The 15,672-nt window shown below is 33.0% G+C and overlaps 1 protein-coding gene and 2 long non-coding RNA genes across 4 annotated transcripts in view; 1 reads left to right on the top strand and 2 right to left on the bottom strand.

The window, feature by feature from the left end:
- The window catches only part of LOC125229803, a 125,046-nt gene that overhangs the window by 49,951 nt on the left and 59,423 nt on the right, over positions 1-15,672 (bottom strand). The gene's annotated exons all lie outside the window — the stretch shown is intronic.
- The window catches only part of LOC125229544, a 47,861-nt gene that overhangs the window by 26,449 nt on the left and 5,740 nt on the right, over positions 1-15,672 (bottom strand). The window lies entirely within an intron of this gene.
- On the top strand, positions 8,645-11,430 carry LOC125229543. Of its 2 annotated transcripts, XR_007177413.1 has the most exons (6): positions 8,645-8,970; positions 9,177-9,348; positions 9,466-9,637; positions 9,945-10,051; positions 10,556-10,683; positions 11,249-11,430. It is a non-coding gene; the product is annotated as an uncharacterized LOC125229543 (long non-coding RNA). The 2 variants fall into 2 exon arrangements; XR_007177414.1 differs by lacking the exon at positions 9,466-9,637.

Raw genomic sequence — 15,672 nt, 5'->3', positions numbered from 1 at the left:
GACATTGATATTAAAATAAATCAAAAACAAAAACCAACCAAACTTGTAACTCACACGCGAGTCAATTACCCAAAAAAAGAGCCGAATATAGCAAAATTTATATGTAGGTACTTACAAATAATGATAACTAAAAACATGCCAACTTTGTTTGATGTAATTTAATATGAATGTCTTTTAGTAATTTATTAAAAGTATAATATATTTTTTAGATTGCATCGTGATTTAAGACATTGATATTAAAATAAATCAAAAACGGAAAACAAACAAACTTATAGCTTACACTCGAGTCGATTGCCCAAAAAGTGTTCAATATAGCAAAATTTATATGTAGGTACTTACAAATAATAATTACTAAAAACATGCCAACTTTTCTTGATATAATTTAATATGAATGTCTTTTAGTAATTTTTTAAAAGTATAATGTATTTTTTAGATTGCATCGTGATTTAAGACATTGATATTAAAATAAATCAAAAACAAAAACCAACCAAACTTGTAACTCACACGCGAGTCGATTACCCAAAAAGTGTTCAATATAGCAAAATTTATATGTAGGTACTTACAAATAATAATTACTAAAAACATGCCAACTTTTCTTGATATAATTTAATATGAATGTCTTTTAGTAATTTTTTAAAAGTATAATGTATTTTTTAGATTGCATCGTGATTTAAGACATTGATATTAAAATAAATCAAAAACAAAAACCAACCAAACTTGTAACTCACACGCGAGTCAATTACCCAAAAAAAGAGCCGAATATAGCAAAATTTATATGTAGGTACTTACAAATAATGATAACTAAAAACATGCCAACTTTGTTTGATGTAATTTAATATGAATGTCTTTTAGTAATTTATTAAAAGTATAATATATTTTTTAGATTGCATCGTGATTTAAGACATTGATATTAAAATAAATCAAAAACGGAAAACAAACAAACTTATAGCTTACACTCGAGTCGATTGCCCAAAAAGTATTCAATATAGCAAAATTTATATGTAGGTACTTACAAATAATAATTACTAAAAACATGCCAACTTTTCTTGATATAATTTAATATGAATGTCTTTTAGTAATTTTTTAAAAGTATAATGTATTTTTTAGATTGCATCGTGATTTAAGACATTGATATTAAAATAAATCAAAAACAAAAACCAACCAAACTTGTAACTCACACGCGAGTCGATTACCCAAAAAAAAAGCTCAATATAGCACAATTTATATGTAGGTACTTACAAATAATGATAACTAAAAACATGCCAAATTTGTTTGATATAATTTAATATGAATGTCTTTTAGTAATTTTTTAAAAGTATAATGTATTTTTTAGATTGCATCGTGATTTAAGACATTGATATTAAAATAAATCAAAAACAAAAACCAACCAAACTTGTAACTCACACGCGAGTCAATTACCCAAAAAAAGAGTCGAATATAGCAAAATTTATATGTAGGTACTTACAAATAATGATAACTAAAAACATGCCAACTTTGTTTGATGTAATTTAATATGAATGTCTTTTAGTAATTTATTAAAAGTATAATATATTTTTTAGATTGCATCGTGATTTAAGACATTGATATTAAAATAAATCAAAAACGGAAAACAAACAAACTTATAGCTTACACTCGAGTCGATTGCCCAAAAAGTGTTCAATATAGCAAAATTTATATGTAGGTACTTACAAATAATAATTACTAAAAACATGCCAACTTTTCTTGATATAATTTAATATGAATGTCTTTTAGTAATTTTTTAAAAGTATAATGTATTTTTTAGATTGCATCGTGATTTAAGACATTGATATTAAAATAAATCAAAAACAAAAACCAACCAAACTTGTAACTCACACGCGAGTCGATTACCCAAAAAAAAAAGCTCAATATAGCACAATTTATATGTAGGTACTTACAAATAATGATAACTAAAAACATGCCAAATTTGTTTGATATAATTTAATATGAATGTCTTTTAGTAATTTTTTAAAAGTATAATGTATTTTTTAGATTGCATCGTGATTTAAGACATTGATATTAAAATAAATCAAAAACAAAAACCAACCAAACTTGTAACTCACACGCGAGTCAATTACCCAAAAAAAGAGCCGAATATAGCAAAATTTATATGTAGGTACTTACAAATAATGATAACTAAAAACATGCCAACTTTGTTTGATGTAATTTAATATGAATGTCTTTTAGTAATTTATTAAAAGTATAATATATTTTTTAGATTGCATCGTGATTTAAGACATTGATATTAAAATAAATCAAAAACGGAAAACAAACAAACTTATAGCTTACACTCGAGTCGATTGCCCAAAAAGTGTTCAATATAGCAAAATTTATATGTAGGTACTTACAAATAATAATTACTAAAAACATGCCAACTTTTCTTGATATAATTTAATATGAATGTCTTTTAGTAATTTTTTAAAAGTATAATGTATTTTTTAGATTGCATCGTGATTTAAGACATTGATATTAAAATAAATCAAAAACAAAAACCAACCAAACTTGTAACTCACACGCGAGTCGATTACCCAAAAAAAAAGCTCGATATAGCACAATTTATATGTAGGTACTTACAAATAATGATAACTAAAAACATGCCAAATTTGTTTGATATAATTTAATATGAATGTCTTTTAGTAATTTTTTAAAAGTATAATGTATTTTTTAGATTGCATCGTGATTTAAGACATTGATATTAAAATAAATCAAAAACAAAAACCAACCAAACTTGTAACTCACACGCGAGTCAATTACCCAAAAAAAGAGTCGAATATAGCAAAATTTATATGTAGGTACTTACAAATAATGATAACTAAAAACATGCCAACTTTGTTTGATGTAATTTAATATGAATGTCTTTTAGTAATTTATTAAAAGTATAATATATTTTTTAGATTGCATCGTGATTTAAGACATTGATATTAAAATAAATCAAAAACGGAAAACAAACAAACTTATAGCTTACACTCGAGTCGATTGCCCAAAAAGTGTTCAATATAGCAAAATTTATATGTAGGTACTTACAAATAATAATTACTAAAAACATGCCAACTTTTCTTGATATAATTTAATATGAATGTCTTTTAGTAATTTTTTAAAAGTATAATGTATTTTTTAGATTGCATCGTGATTTAAGACATTGATATTAAAATAAATCAAAAACAAAAACCAACCAAACTTGTAACTCACACGCGAGTCCATTACCCAAAAAAAGAGCCGAATATAGCAAAATTTATATGTAGGTACTTACAAATAATGATAACTAAAAACATGTCAACTTTTCTTGATATAATTTAATATGAATGTCTTTTAGTAATTTATTAAAAGTATAATGTATTTTTTAGATTGCATCGTGATTTAAGACATTGATATTAAAATAAATCAAAAACCGAAAATAAACAGTGTAAAATAAACAACTGAAAAGTACAAATAATAATTACTAAAAACATGCCAAATTTGTTTGATATAATTTAATATGAATGTCTTTTAGTAATTTTTTAAAAGTATAATGTATTTTTTAGATTGCATCGTGATTTAAGACATTGATATTAAAATAAATCAAAAACAAAAACCAACCAAACTTGTAACTCACACGCGAGTCAATTACCCAAAAAAAGAGCCGAATATAGCAAAATTTATATGTAGGTACTTACAAATAATGATAACTAAAAACATGTCAACTTTTCTTGATATAATTTAATATGAATGTCTTTTAGTAATTTATTAAAAGTATAATGTATTTTTTAGATTGCATCGTGATTTAAGACATTGATATTAAAATAAATCAAAAACCGAAAATAAACAGTGTAATATAAACAACTGTAAGTACAAATAATAATTACTAAAAACATGCCAAATTTGTTTGATATAATTTAATATGAATGTCTTTTAGTAATTTTTTTAAAAGTATAATGTATTTTTTAGATTGCATCGTGATTTAAGACATTGATATTAAAATAAATCAAAAACAAAAACCAACCAAACTTGTAACTCACACGCGAGTCAATTACCAAAAAAAAAGAGCCGAATATAGCAAAATTGATATGTAGGTACTTACAAATAATGATAACTAAAAACATGCCAACTTTTCTTGATATAATTTAATATGAATGTCTTTTAGTAATTTATTAAAAGTATAATGTATATTTTAGATTGCATCGTGATTTAAGACATTGATATTAAAATAAATCAAAAACCGAAAACAAACAAACTTACAGCTCACACGCAGGTCAATTTCCCAAAAAAATGCTCAATATAGCAAAATTTATATATAGGTACTTACCTACTTAAAAATTTATAGGTACTGATTAATAAAAACATGCCAACCTGTCTTAATGTATCATTAATAAAATGTCTTTTAGTAATTTTTAAAAATTATTACATATATACTTTTTTTAGATTGCATCGTGATTAAAGACATTTTTTTAATTTAATGTAAATCAGTAAAGATTAAAATTTAACTCATATAAGTCATATGTATTGTTAAAAATAAAATAAAAACCCTAAAAATTACAACGCAATTAAAACTATTGAATATTTTTACAACATATTTATTAACTTGTAATCTTACAAAAAAAAAGTCGTTTCGATAAATCTCAAAATATATGTCAAGATTTGCATAATAATAAATAAATTCAATGTGTTTTTGTATTACTTTTAAGTACAAATTGCCATTACCACCTGTAAAAGCCACTCTTCAACTACTTCAAGAATCAACCAGGAAATCATACTAGATTCTCTGCATAAGCTGGTGAAGAAGAAATGATTGTACAAATCTAACCACATCTTATGAAATTTAACACCTGTTAATACAAGAAACAAGTTGTCAGAGTTTACTTTTTCATGATCGAAAATAGCCCATATAAAATGGAAAACAGATATATCCAAGAAACTCAATTCTCCATTTGCACAAGAAGATAAAATAAAACCATGATCCGTATCACTTACAAGAAAATACGTTACTGTGAACATTTATTTTATGAACAGATTTGTTCAACAACATTATAACATAAGTGACGTAATTTGATCTTCGTGCATAAACCATTATACACATGAAAAAATACAAAAGTTTCTGTGCGGATGATACAAGAGGCGTCATCATCATCAGCCTATCGCAGTCCACTGCTGGACATGGGCCTCCCCAATTTCACGCCACCGTTTCCGATCTTCGGCTGCTCGCATCCAGCTGCTGCCAGCCATCCTGCGCAAATCGTCGCTCCACCTTGCCTGAGGCCGTCCTACACTACGCTTGCCTAGACGCGGTCTCCACTCAAGAACTCGTTTACCCCAACGGTTGTCGGTTCTACGGCTAATATGGCCAGCCCACTGCCACTTCAGCTTGCAGCAAGAGGCGTACCATTAAGATTTTTTACGTGTGGTGTATTATGACACGCCAGGCGTATCATTTTAATATGACAGAAGTTGTTCGCCGTCACAGCATAAAGTTTTCGAAAATGGAACACACGACGAATCGGTTAATGAACAAACTATCAAGAAAACACTGATCTCAACACTAAATGAAGATATGAAGCACAAGAAACTCACATATATAATATGACATGACAGCTTACAATTTCAAAAGATATCATAATAACATTCACCCTAATTGGATATTGAAAAAGAAGACAGAAGACAAGATCACGAAAAAGGTGTAAATGGCATTTTTTATTACACATAGTATATTCAATTATTGTTATTAAATAGGTATTAATTTAACAGGTAACATGTACGTGTATTTCCATGCAAAAAAAAGAACAAAAAAAGCACGAAATTCCATAAAAAAAAACAGAAAAAAAAAACAAAACAAAGAAAAAAAATATAAAAGAAAAAACATAAAACAAAACAAAAAAATATATATATACATATATACGTAAAAAGAATATTACGTATTAGATTAAAAATGGAAATCACATTCATTTTAAATGCATATAAAGGTATTTTTGTTACTTGACATATAATTTGAGACCTTTCTTAGTTAGTATCCTAACGTTATAATTAAATAAACAAAACATATTGTATGTCACTTATACATACAACAAAAATTCTACATAATTTAAATATATACTTAATGAAGAAACAAATAACAATACATGTGACTATAAATGTGTTAAACAAATCCATCTGTTCTTAGAGCTCATTAATGATTGAATTTGTTAATCTATTAATATAGTAATTTAATTTACAGTTGTCATAAATTTTGTTACACATTTTATCAAATATTTCAAAAATACTTTACATTGATACAATTTAATAAACTCCTCGTACATGCAAATCGTTACACATGTGTGATGTCTTTTTTAAAATATTAAAGATATGTACATTTTAACTCCTAAACTCATTCATAGTAAAATAGTATAATTAAATTTGATAAATAAACATTTTCATTGCATATTTTTGTGAAACTGATACATTGCTCAATGTTTGGATACTAAAATTACGAAACGAAACGAAATTGAATTTTATAAAGACGCCTTAAAATTTTAAGACCTAACTATATAATGGTTGTTACACACATCATTCTTACAAAGACAGCAGCAAACACTTTAACATTAAAAATAAGATTAAAGTAAATATTAGTGTATAGACGTTAACAAGCAAATCATAAATAAATGAGAAAAGTAACAGTCGCAAAACAATATATGTATAAAAATCTCCAATACCATTATTAGAATACTGTTCAGATGCCTCCGTTTGGTCGCACCGAGGTAATTAGAGTCCTTGTGATGTTGCTTTCAATATCAGAAGTAGTCACTTTATTCACAAATATCAATTGTGGAGTAGAAAAGAACAATATTATTTCCAACATAACACACACAAGTATTTATTAATTATAACAAGTCAATTAACTAATACAGATATTGGACCAAATACGAGTGTTTATATTTTTATTCAAAATGATCATTAATAAACATTTGTATTTTATTTTTACTTTACATTTTTTTTATTTTCTTCACATATAAGAGGGGTCATGACAATAAGGAGGGGGAGGGGGGGGGAAGCAGTCAATTCTCAATTTGATACAAATTCAATGTTTTCGTCAATATCAATGGAAGCGATCAATGACAGTGGGTGAGAGGGTGGGTATCAGGTGTACATAACAAACTCAACCTTTCGCTGCGTTCGAGAACTTCTGAATACTGGGTCGAAGAGGGATTGACCAACGGCTGAGACGGTTCCTACTCACACCGCTCGGTCGACCTGTGCGCTGAACACCGCAACACCGGTCACCCTGGCGACTTTCTTGTCCGAAGTCATCAGTCGCACCGTACGTCGACTTCGGACACACTTAGTGTTGTTATTTCGTTCCTCCGCCGTGAGCTACACGTGTGCACTGTCCTCGATACCATAACTCAATTAATGCACTAGACACAATTATTCATTATCCTAGGAAATAACGCAGCTCTGCTGTGTTTTCTCTTAGGAAAGTGATAGTAATTTTCATTTCAATTCATATAGCAACAGATTTCACTGTCTCTATGCTGAATAATATTTAACAATACCAATCTGTTTAGATCCAATCGTCAAATCCTGTATAAGTGGCTCTTGTCTTGTACAGTTCCGATTCATTGATATATTATAAACTGTATAGTTTCATAAACTCGTCTTGTGTATTTTTCTCACACAGCAATCGACCAACTACGATAATTTTACGTATACTCACACAATTTTTTCTCAATCTCATAACAACATTTCATTTACAAACATATACTTAGGCATGACACTTTTATTGTATATAATGTATATATAATCAAATCCACATACACTGTACAGTAAATCTTACGATCCACACGTAGTTAGTTGGGCGGAAATAGGGCCAGATCAATGAAAAATTTGCGACCGGTCGCGAGTTGAACTGGCTTTTATTCCATGGTTGGCCGAATGGTTTCAGGGTGAGCTTGCATTTGCTAAGAACTCTTGAGACAAGTCTGATTATTTCCTTCCCGCGGTTGCTGCCCGTTAACTTCCTATTTACTGCCGACTTTAAATAGGTAGAACTAAAATAATCAGTCGCTATTGTATAACATTATTTATTTTTTGTTTTGTTTTCAGAAGGACTTCAACATGGTTTCACTTACCACGAGCCGAACCAACATTCAGAGAAAAAATCTATCAATAAACCCTTTAATATGTTTCTTATGTTACAGGAATTGCTTCATAAATACTACATTACATCACATAAAAGGAAATTGATTCCATACCATACTTGGTATCTATATAAATTTATGAAATAAGAATGTACTTATAAACAAATATTATTGAAATATTGTCTTTATTTTAATAATATTTTTCAATATATTAAATTTTCAAAACCGTTGTTTATAACAGGAATGAACCTGTTAAGATGTCATTTCTAATCGCCGGATCATCAATCGATATAAGGTAAATAAATATATATACGTATTAGTAGATAGTGTATAATTATTCTCATTATACCATATAAGAAATTTACTTATTTTACTGTAGATAAAAAAAAATTCATGTATGGATACCGTGCATTTCATTTGCATCATAATAATTTGTACTGACACACAATATTAAATGCCGTTTTCTACATTCATGCATGATGCATTATTAGTTTACTCTTACATTTTCCATTAGATAGAGTAATAATAGACAAAGTAGTTAACAGTAGTTAGATGGGCGGACGTAAGTCCAAAGCAACATAAATTTTGCAACCGGTTGCTAATTGCATTGGGTTTACGTCTATTTTAACCTTTATGGTTAATCTGGTGAATGGTTTGAGGAGTAGCTCACAGTTGCTACAATCCCTCAAACAAGACTGTTTGTATCCTTCTCGCTGGATACCGCCCGTTAAATACATTGTCCTACCGTATAGGAAAATGTATAACTAAAACAAACAGTCGTTCTTCTATTTTTGACAGCCATTTTTACAGATATAACTCAATCATTACCCATGGTTATGAAGAGCAATGCCAGAAATAACAAATTTATGTAAGTAAATTAAATATATTGCATATTCGCTTCTAATAATGACACTTTAACAAACGTTTTTCATTGTTCTACCGTCAAGGTACAATACTACCACAAATAATAAATGATAGAGTTTCTACAGATGAAATGTTCATTACGACATTGACCAAATTCATTGTACACGCAAAGATTTCAAAAATGCTAAAGTAATTTATGTATGATTTCAGAATACAAATCGCTGCGTCACAATTAAAAGAACTGCAGCCTCCAGCGTATCGCGAAGCCGCAACACGACTAATGCCGGCCGCCACATAGAGTACATGGACAGCTCGCTCGCTCCCCGCAGCAGAGGCACCACAACAACGACATCTGTCGTCCCTGACACCATGGACAATGAAAGTAAGAAGACAACTTAAGAATCTACACATGAAATGTTCATTACGCCATTGACCACACTCATTGGTAGGTACATGTAATGATTTCAAAAATGCTAAAGCAACTTATGTATGATTTCAGAATACAAATCGCTACGTCACAATTAGAAGAACTGCAGTCTCCAGCGTCTCGCGAAGCCGCAACACGACTAATGCCGGCCGCCACATAGAGTACATGGACAGCTCGCTCGCTCCCCGCAGCAGAGGCACCACAACAACGACGTCTGCCATCCCCGACACCATGGACAATGAAAGTAAGAAGATAACTTATAGCAGAACAAAATTTCTACCATAACTAATGGCTCATTGATAATACGTTTCGGAAATTGTGGTAAAAGGTCATATGGAATAATAGTGTAATGTCGCCAAAATGCGGACCTATATTCACTGAAACTCACAAACTATTAATGTTATTTCAGTTATTCCCAGTAGGTACAAAAAGTACTAGAACATGACACGCTGTTGACTTTTAGTAAAAACACAAAAAAAAAACATTTCACACTACATTCTATACGTGTAAAGTTTTCAGTAATATTAATATAATTATATGATTGATTTCAGAACACAAATCACTTGCAAATACGACATCGCTACGATTTTGAAGTCATGACGTTTTCTACACCCTAAACCTTCATCTTCAACTCAACCAAAATGTTACAACTCAATTGGTATGTATTAATAACTTTTATTTATGAACAATAAATACAGTAGGTTCATTATCTGATACTGATATCTAACAGTGAATCATAAAACCATCTCAATTATACTATATTTCAAATACAAATGTAGTGCAAAAAGAATTACCTTCGTATTTGACGGAAACGTATGAACATGTCATGCTATTTCAGTCAGTCTCAGTACAAGACGTATTGACACTGTCTGAACAAACATAACAAATACTAACGTTTCCGGGAAAATACAAAGGAAAAGCTTGTCGCACTACATCTGTACGTGTATTTACATGTTTAAGTGCATATTGTTTTATTATTGATAATACTGCCACCTATCGGCACTATTGAGAACTAATAACCAATCGACCGGATACATAAAAATCCTTGAGAAAAGCCATCAAAGATTCGAAATAATATTAATAAGTTAACATAGATGGCGCTATCGACGAATGATGAATTGACAATAATATTTTCATAATATTTACAAAAAAATATTTTCAGCAACTACAAAGCATCGGAGCCTGGAACAACAACTGGACAACGCGCGCAGCTCCGCGGCCGAGACTGCGGGACTGCACTGAGACCATGCAAACAACGTCCGCCGCCGCTAAACGCTATAAACAATACACGTAAGAAAACAACTTGTAATATTCTTATTCTCGATTTGAAGATATACACGTCATTAAAATTAACATTCGTTGTAAGGGAAATGTGAAGAACGTGTCCAAATAATAATATTTTACTAATTACTAAAATCAAAACTGAAATTAAGAGAACGCCATTATTCTAATGTATGAGGCGACAATTCAGTATAGTAAAAGAAAATAGTTCTAATAAAATTCCTCAACAATACTAAGATGACATGAACATAAATCCACATAACGACCACTTACGGGAATTTCTTTCTTTCTCGAAATATGTTATTTAACTTAGCACCTCGAAAATAAAAATTGTACAGTACAAGTAATCAAACTTGTAAAAATCCTTTGTCCTATAATGTCTATATTTCAATTGATTAATCGCACTAACAAATTGCTGCAATAATATCTATTTGTAAAGCCATAAGAACTTGTCAAATATTTATGAAATAATCTCTTTGCCCAATGTTAATTGTATTTTGTTCATAATTAACGAATATCAATACGTAGGTATGTAATGTATTCATTCACAAATAGTGTTTTCTTTTTTTTTCAGATTTGACCGACCCAAAATCGTATGGGAGCATTTGTAGCAACGTTGAGCCTTCATCCCGCCTAAAATTACCTGAAAACTGTGCAGAAAGCTCCAGACCTGCGTTTTATTAACTAATAATTGTTGTGTATAATATATACACTATCTTTTTATTCTATTTAATAAAATCGTATTAAAAATGAAAACATGTGTTTTAATTACAAAATAAAAATGTTGTCACCAGCCTTCAACAGCTTCTTATATGATCCATTAAAAATATACATGGCGAATGAAACACTTTTTACTTTCTGGCACAGATTTATGTTTGCCGAACATGTAAGAATATGTTGACTGCTATAATTCAAATGGATTATAATACATTATATTGCTCGCAAGGTATTACGATACAAATGTAATAAATAAAAAATACGGAACGAGTAGAGATAAATTAAAACAGAAACATTAAATTGATACAAGTTACAAATTACTTATTCGCACAAGTATTGTATAGTATGAATTTTTTGAAACGAACGTTTCTAAACAAAGGTATTGTTCCTTTTGTGTTGAGCGGGAGCTTCTGTATTTGCACGCGCTAAGACAACAAGAAGCAACTGTATCCTGATAATTGTAAAGTTCAAATCTGTACAGCAGCAAATTTGAGATAGATTATTTTGGAAATGTGAAGCGATAGACCACACCGCTATAGGTGCGAAAATACAGCGCTTCTAATACTTTGATACTTGATGGTGTAAGTATAGTACATATAGTTATAATAATCATCGGTAATATGTCAGTCTGTATAATAAAAATAACACGTTTAAACAGCGAAACTACGATTAAAAGGTTGATAAGCACCTGGCACCTTAAGGTGTCATCGCAAAGTGACAATAAACACTGATAAGGTTTTTCAATCTGACCGCCATTGTTATGTTTTGTTATAAATACGGTTTACGGTTACGGTTTAGTTATTTATGTTATTTTATTTATCAAGACTTGTACCTAATATTTATGTAATTACTATTTATATATTGCTATATACAATTGTTGATTGTTAACAAAATCATTAATAAAAAATAACAGTGATAATATACGTGTTTCATTACTTACAGCACCACCACCAAGTATCAAAGTATTAGAAACGCTGTATTTTCGCACCTATAGCGGTGTGGTCTATCGCTTCACATTTCCAAAATAATCTATCTCAAATTTGCTGCTGTACAGATTTGAACCTTACAATTCTCAGGATACAGTTGCTTCTTGTTGTCTTAGCGCGTGCAAATACAGAAGCTCCCGCTCAACACAAAAGGAACAATACCTTTGTTTAGAAACGTTCGTTTCAAAAAATTCATACTATACTGCATTTGATAGTACATATAGCTATTTTAATTTTTGACGTAAGTAGTTGCATAGTAAGCTCAATTAACACCGTGTACGTACTGTAAAATGTGTATATACATCGTTTCGATAAGGTAAATAGAAATGAGATCAAAACAAAATATCCTTATTAAACAAATAAAAATCAATACTTAAAAACAACGCCATCTATGGAGTAAAAACTACGCACGCGCCTTACTGACAGCGCATTAATTACCAATAAGCTACTTGATACATACAAAATCATACAGATGGCGCTAAAATTTTACCTTAGTTAAAATCAGAAAATATAGAATTAGCTCCGTCAGTCCACTCATATGATTAATTTTTTTTATTCATTTTCATTCATCAAATTCAAAAACAAAACTCAGGAAAAAGATATGTGTTTAGTTGAAATAAATACTTAATGACAACGCCACCTGCAAACAATATTGAAAACTACACACCTTACTAGACGCGTATTGAATATCGAACAATTATTGACAAAACAAATCCTATAGGTGGCACTATTATGTAATGTAATAAAAGTTTATAATATTCAGTTATTCTAATAAATACCAAAAAATGTATTTTGATACTAAACATTCTTTTTAAATTAAACTTTTCAATAATATAGTCACTCAATTATAAAAGTGACTAAATGAAACGACCGGCAACAAAGTAAGTTTTTAAAACAATCAACTAATAAGGCGTGTTTCAACTCCAACTTCCGTACAAATAACACCATAACTATAATGCAAAACCCAAAGGCCAAACTACGAGTAGAGCCAAAGGCCCAAAACATCCCTGAGAGCCTCCCAAGCACGAAAGGCCGCAGGTCGACCTGCGGACAGACAGTGCTTCCCACACACAAACAGCAAGCCAAAACCAATAAAGCAAAGCGAAAAAACAAACTAGCAAAGCAAAAAAAAACAAACAAGCAAAGCAATAAATCAAACAAGCAAAGCAATAGATCAAAAAAGCATAGCTCAAAAACAAAAAGCAAAAGCAAAACACAAAAACAAAAAGCAAAAGCATAAGCAAAACACAAAAACAAAAAGCAAAAGCAAAAGCAAAAAAACAATAAAGCAAAACAAAAAAAGAACACCGCGGGGCCCTCGGGCCCCGCGCACCTTTAAAAAACTAGTTAATATTAATATTATATATAGCTGCAACCCCACTCATTTCTCATGTATATGTTTTATTTGGAAACGGCTGGGAGAGGGTTAAAATTGAAGACTGATATGAAAAGAGGTCAAAATTTGTAGGTCCAGAAAAATATGGATTTTCGTCTCCGACTCCTGGGTCAAAAAATGTTGGACGGCCTGGCCAAACGGTGGGGGTTAGGTGGGGGGTGCTCGACCAAATGTCATAGAGGACCCTGGGCAGTTTTGGAGGCCGCCATTTTTTTTTCAAAATGGCCGACTTTTTTTTTTGACCAAATTTCAAATTCATCCTAGCGACCTGAAATTTTGGTCATAGAATCTCTCTAGGGTCTAGATTCGAATAATAAAAAAAAATTTTGAAAAATGCTATAAATGCGAAAAATTTGGCCACTTTTTTTTTGTATGGCAACTCCTAAACCGTAAGAGATAGCTATAGGGTGCTCGACCAAATGTCATACAGGAGCCCGAGTAGAAAAAAGTTGCATCAAAAAAAATTCAAAATGGCCGACTTTTTTTTTTTTTTTTTTTTTCAAGTTGGTCCGAGCGCGCTGAAATTTGGCATGTGGAGAGGTATGGGCCCCCAGATTACAAATGTCAAAAAATTTTTTTCGAAAATCCAAGATGGCCGCCGTTATGGAAAAATCAATTTTTCAAGTAATTTTCGCGAGCCCGAAGGGCGAGCTTCAGGGTGGGAGGCCGAAGGCCGACCCCGCGGAGGGCCGCAGGCCCGGAGCTCACCTTTGGGCTCCCACCCGGGCCAAATCCAAGTAATTTCAGGCGAGGCCGAAGGCCTCGCCGCGGGCAGAAAGTGCTCCCATACAATTTCCTTACAAAAGTGTCTAAACAAGCGTAGCCGGCGGGCCGAAGGCCCGACGGCGGAGCTTCGGAGCCGAGCGAAGGCCGAAGGCCGAGCTCCGCGTAGGGCCGAAGGCCCGGAGCGTCCCTGATCGGCTCGCCGGCGGTCCGGGAAGTTGGAGGTTACACACGACCCAATAGTAAAAGTGTCTTAGAGAAGCGAAACGACGGGCCGGAGGCCGCAGGCCGCAGGCCCGTCGTGAGCTTCTCAAGACACTTTTACTATTGGGTCGTGTGTAACCTCCAACTTCCCTACAACCCCCACAGTAACTACGCGGAGGGCCGAAGGCCCGGAGCGTGACGGAGAGGCTCCCAAGCACGCGAAGGCCGCAGGCCGAGCTGCGGGTAGAGAGTGGTCCCAAGCAAAACAATAACAAAAAGTATCTAAATAAGCGAAGCGGCGGGCCGAAGGCCCGACGCGGAGCTTCAAAACCGAGCGAAGGCCGAAGGCCGAGCTCCGCGTAGGGCCGAAGGCCCGGAGCGTCCCTGAGAGGGGCCGGCACGTGAGCCCGGCGGGCCGCAAGGCCCGCGGGGCGAACCCACGCGGTCAAACTGCTCACCCCAAGTGTCTTAATAAGCGTAGCGGCGGGCCGAAGGCCCGACGCGGAGCTTCGAAACCGAGCGAAGGCCGAAGGCCGAGCTCCGCGTAGGGCCGAAGGCCCGGAGCGTCCCTGATCGGCTTGCCGGCGGACCGGGAAGTTGGAGCTTAAACACGACCCAATAGTAAAAGTGTCTTAGAGAAGCGAAACGACGGGCCGGAGGCCGCAGGCCGCAGGCCCGTCGTGAGCTTCTCAAGACACTTTTACTATTGGGTCGTGTTTAAGCTCCAACTTCCCTACAACCCCCACAGTAACTACGCGGAGGGCCGAAGGCCCGGAGCGTGACGGAGAGGCTCCCAAGCACGCGAAGGCCGCAGGCCGAGCTGCGGATACACAGTGCTCCCAAACAAAACAATTATCAAAGTGTCTAAAAAGCGACGCGGCGGGCCGAAGGCCCGACGCGGAGCTTCGAAATCCAGCGAAGGCCGAAGGCCGAGCTCCGCGTAGGGCCGAAGGCCCGGAGCGTCCCTGAGAG

The sequence above is a fragment of the Leguminivora glycinivorella genome, chromosome 9, assembly GCF_023078275.1.
Source record: "Leguminivora glycinivorella isolate SPB_JAAS2020 chromosome 9, LegGlyc_1.1, whole genome shotgun sequence".
In the NCBI taxonomy this organism is placed as follows: Eukaryota; Metazoa; Arthropoda; class Insecta; order Lepidoptera; family Tortricidae; genus Leguminivora; species Leguminivora glycinivorella.
Note: the sequence above shows the minus strand (reverse complement) of the source record. Positions and strands in the feature narration are given on the sequence as shown.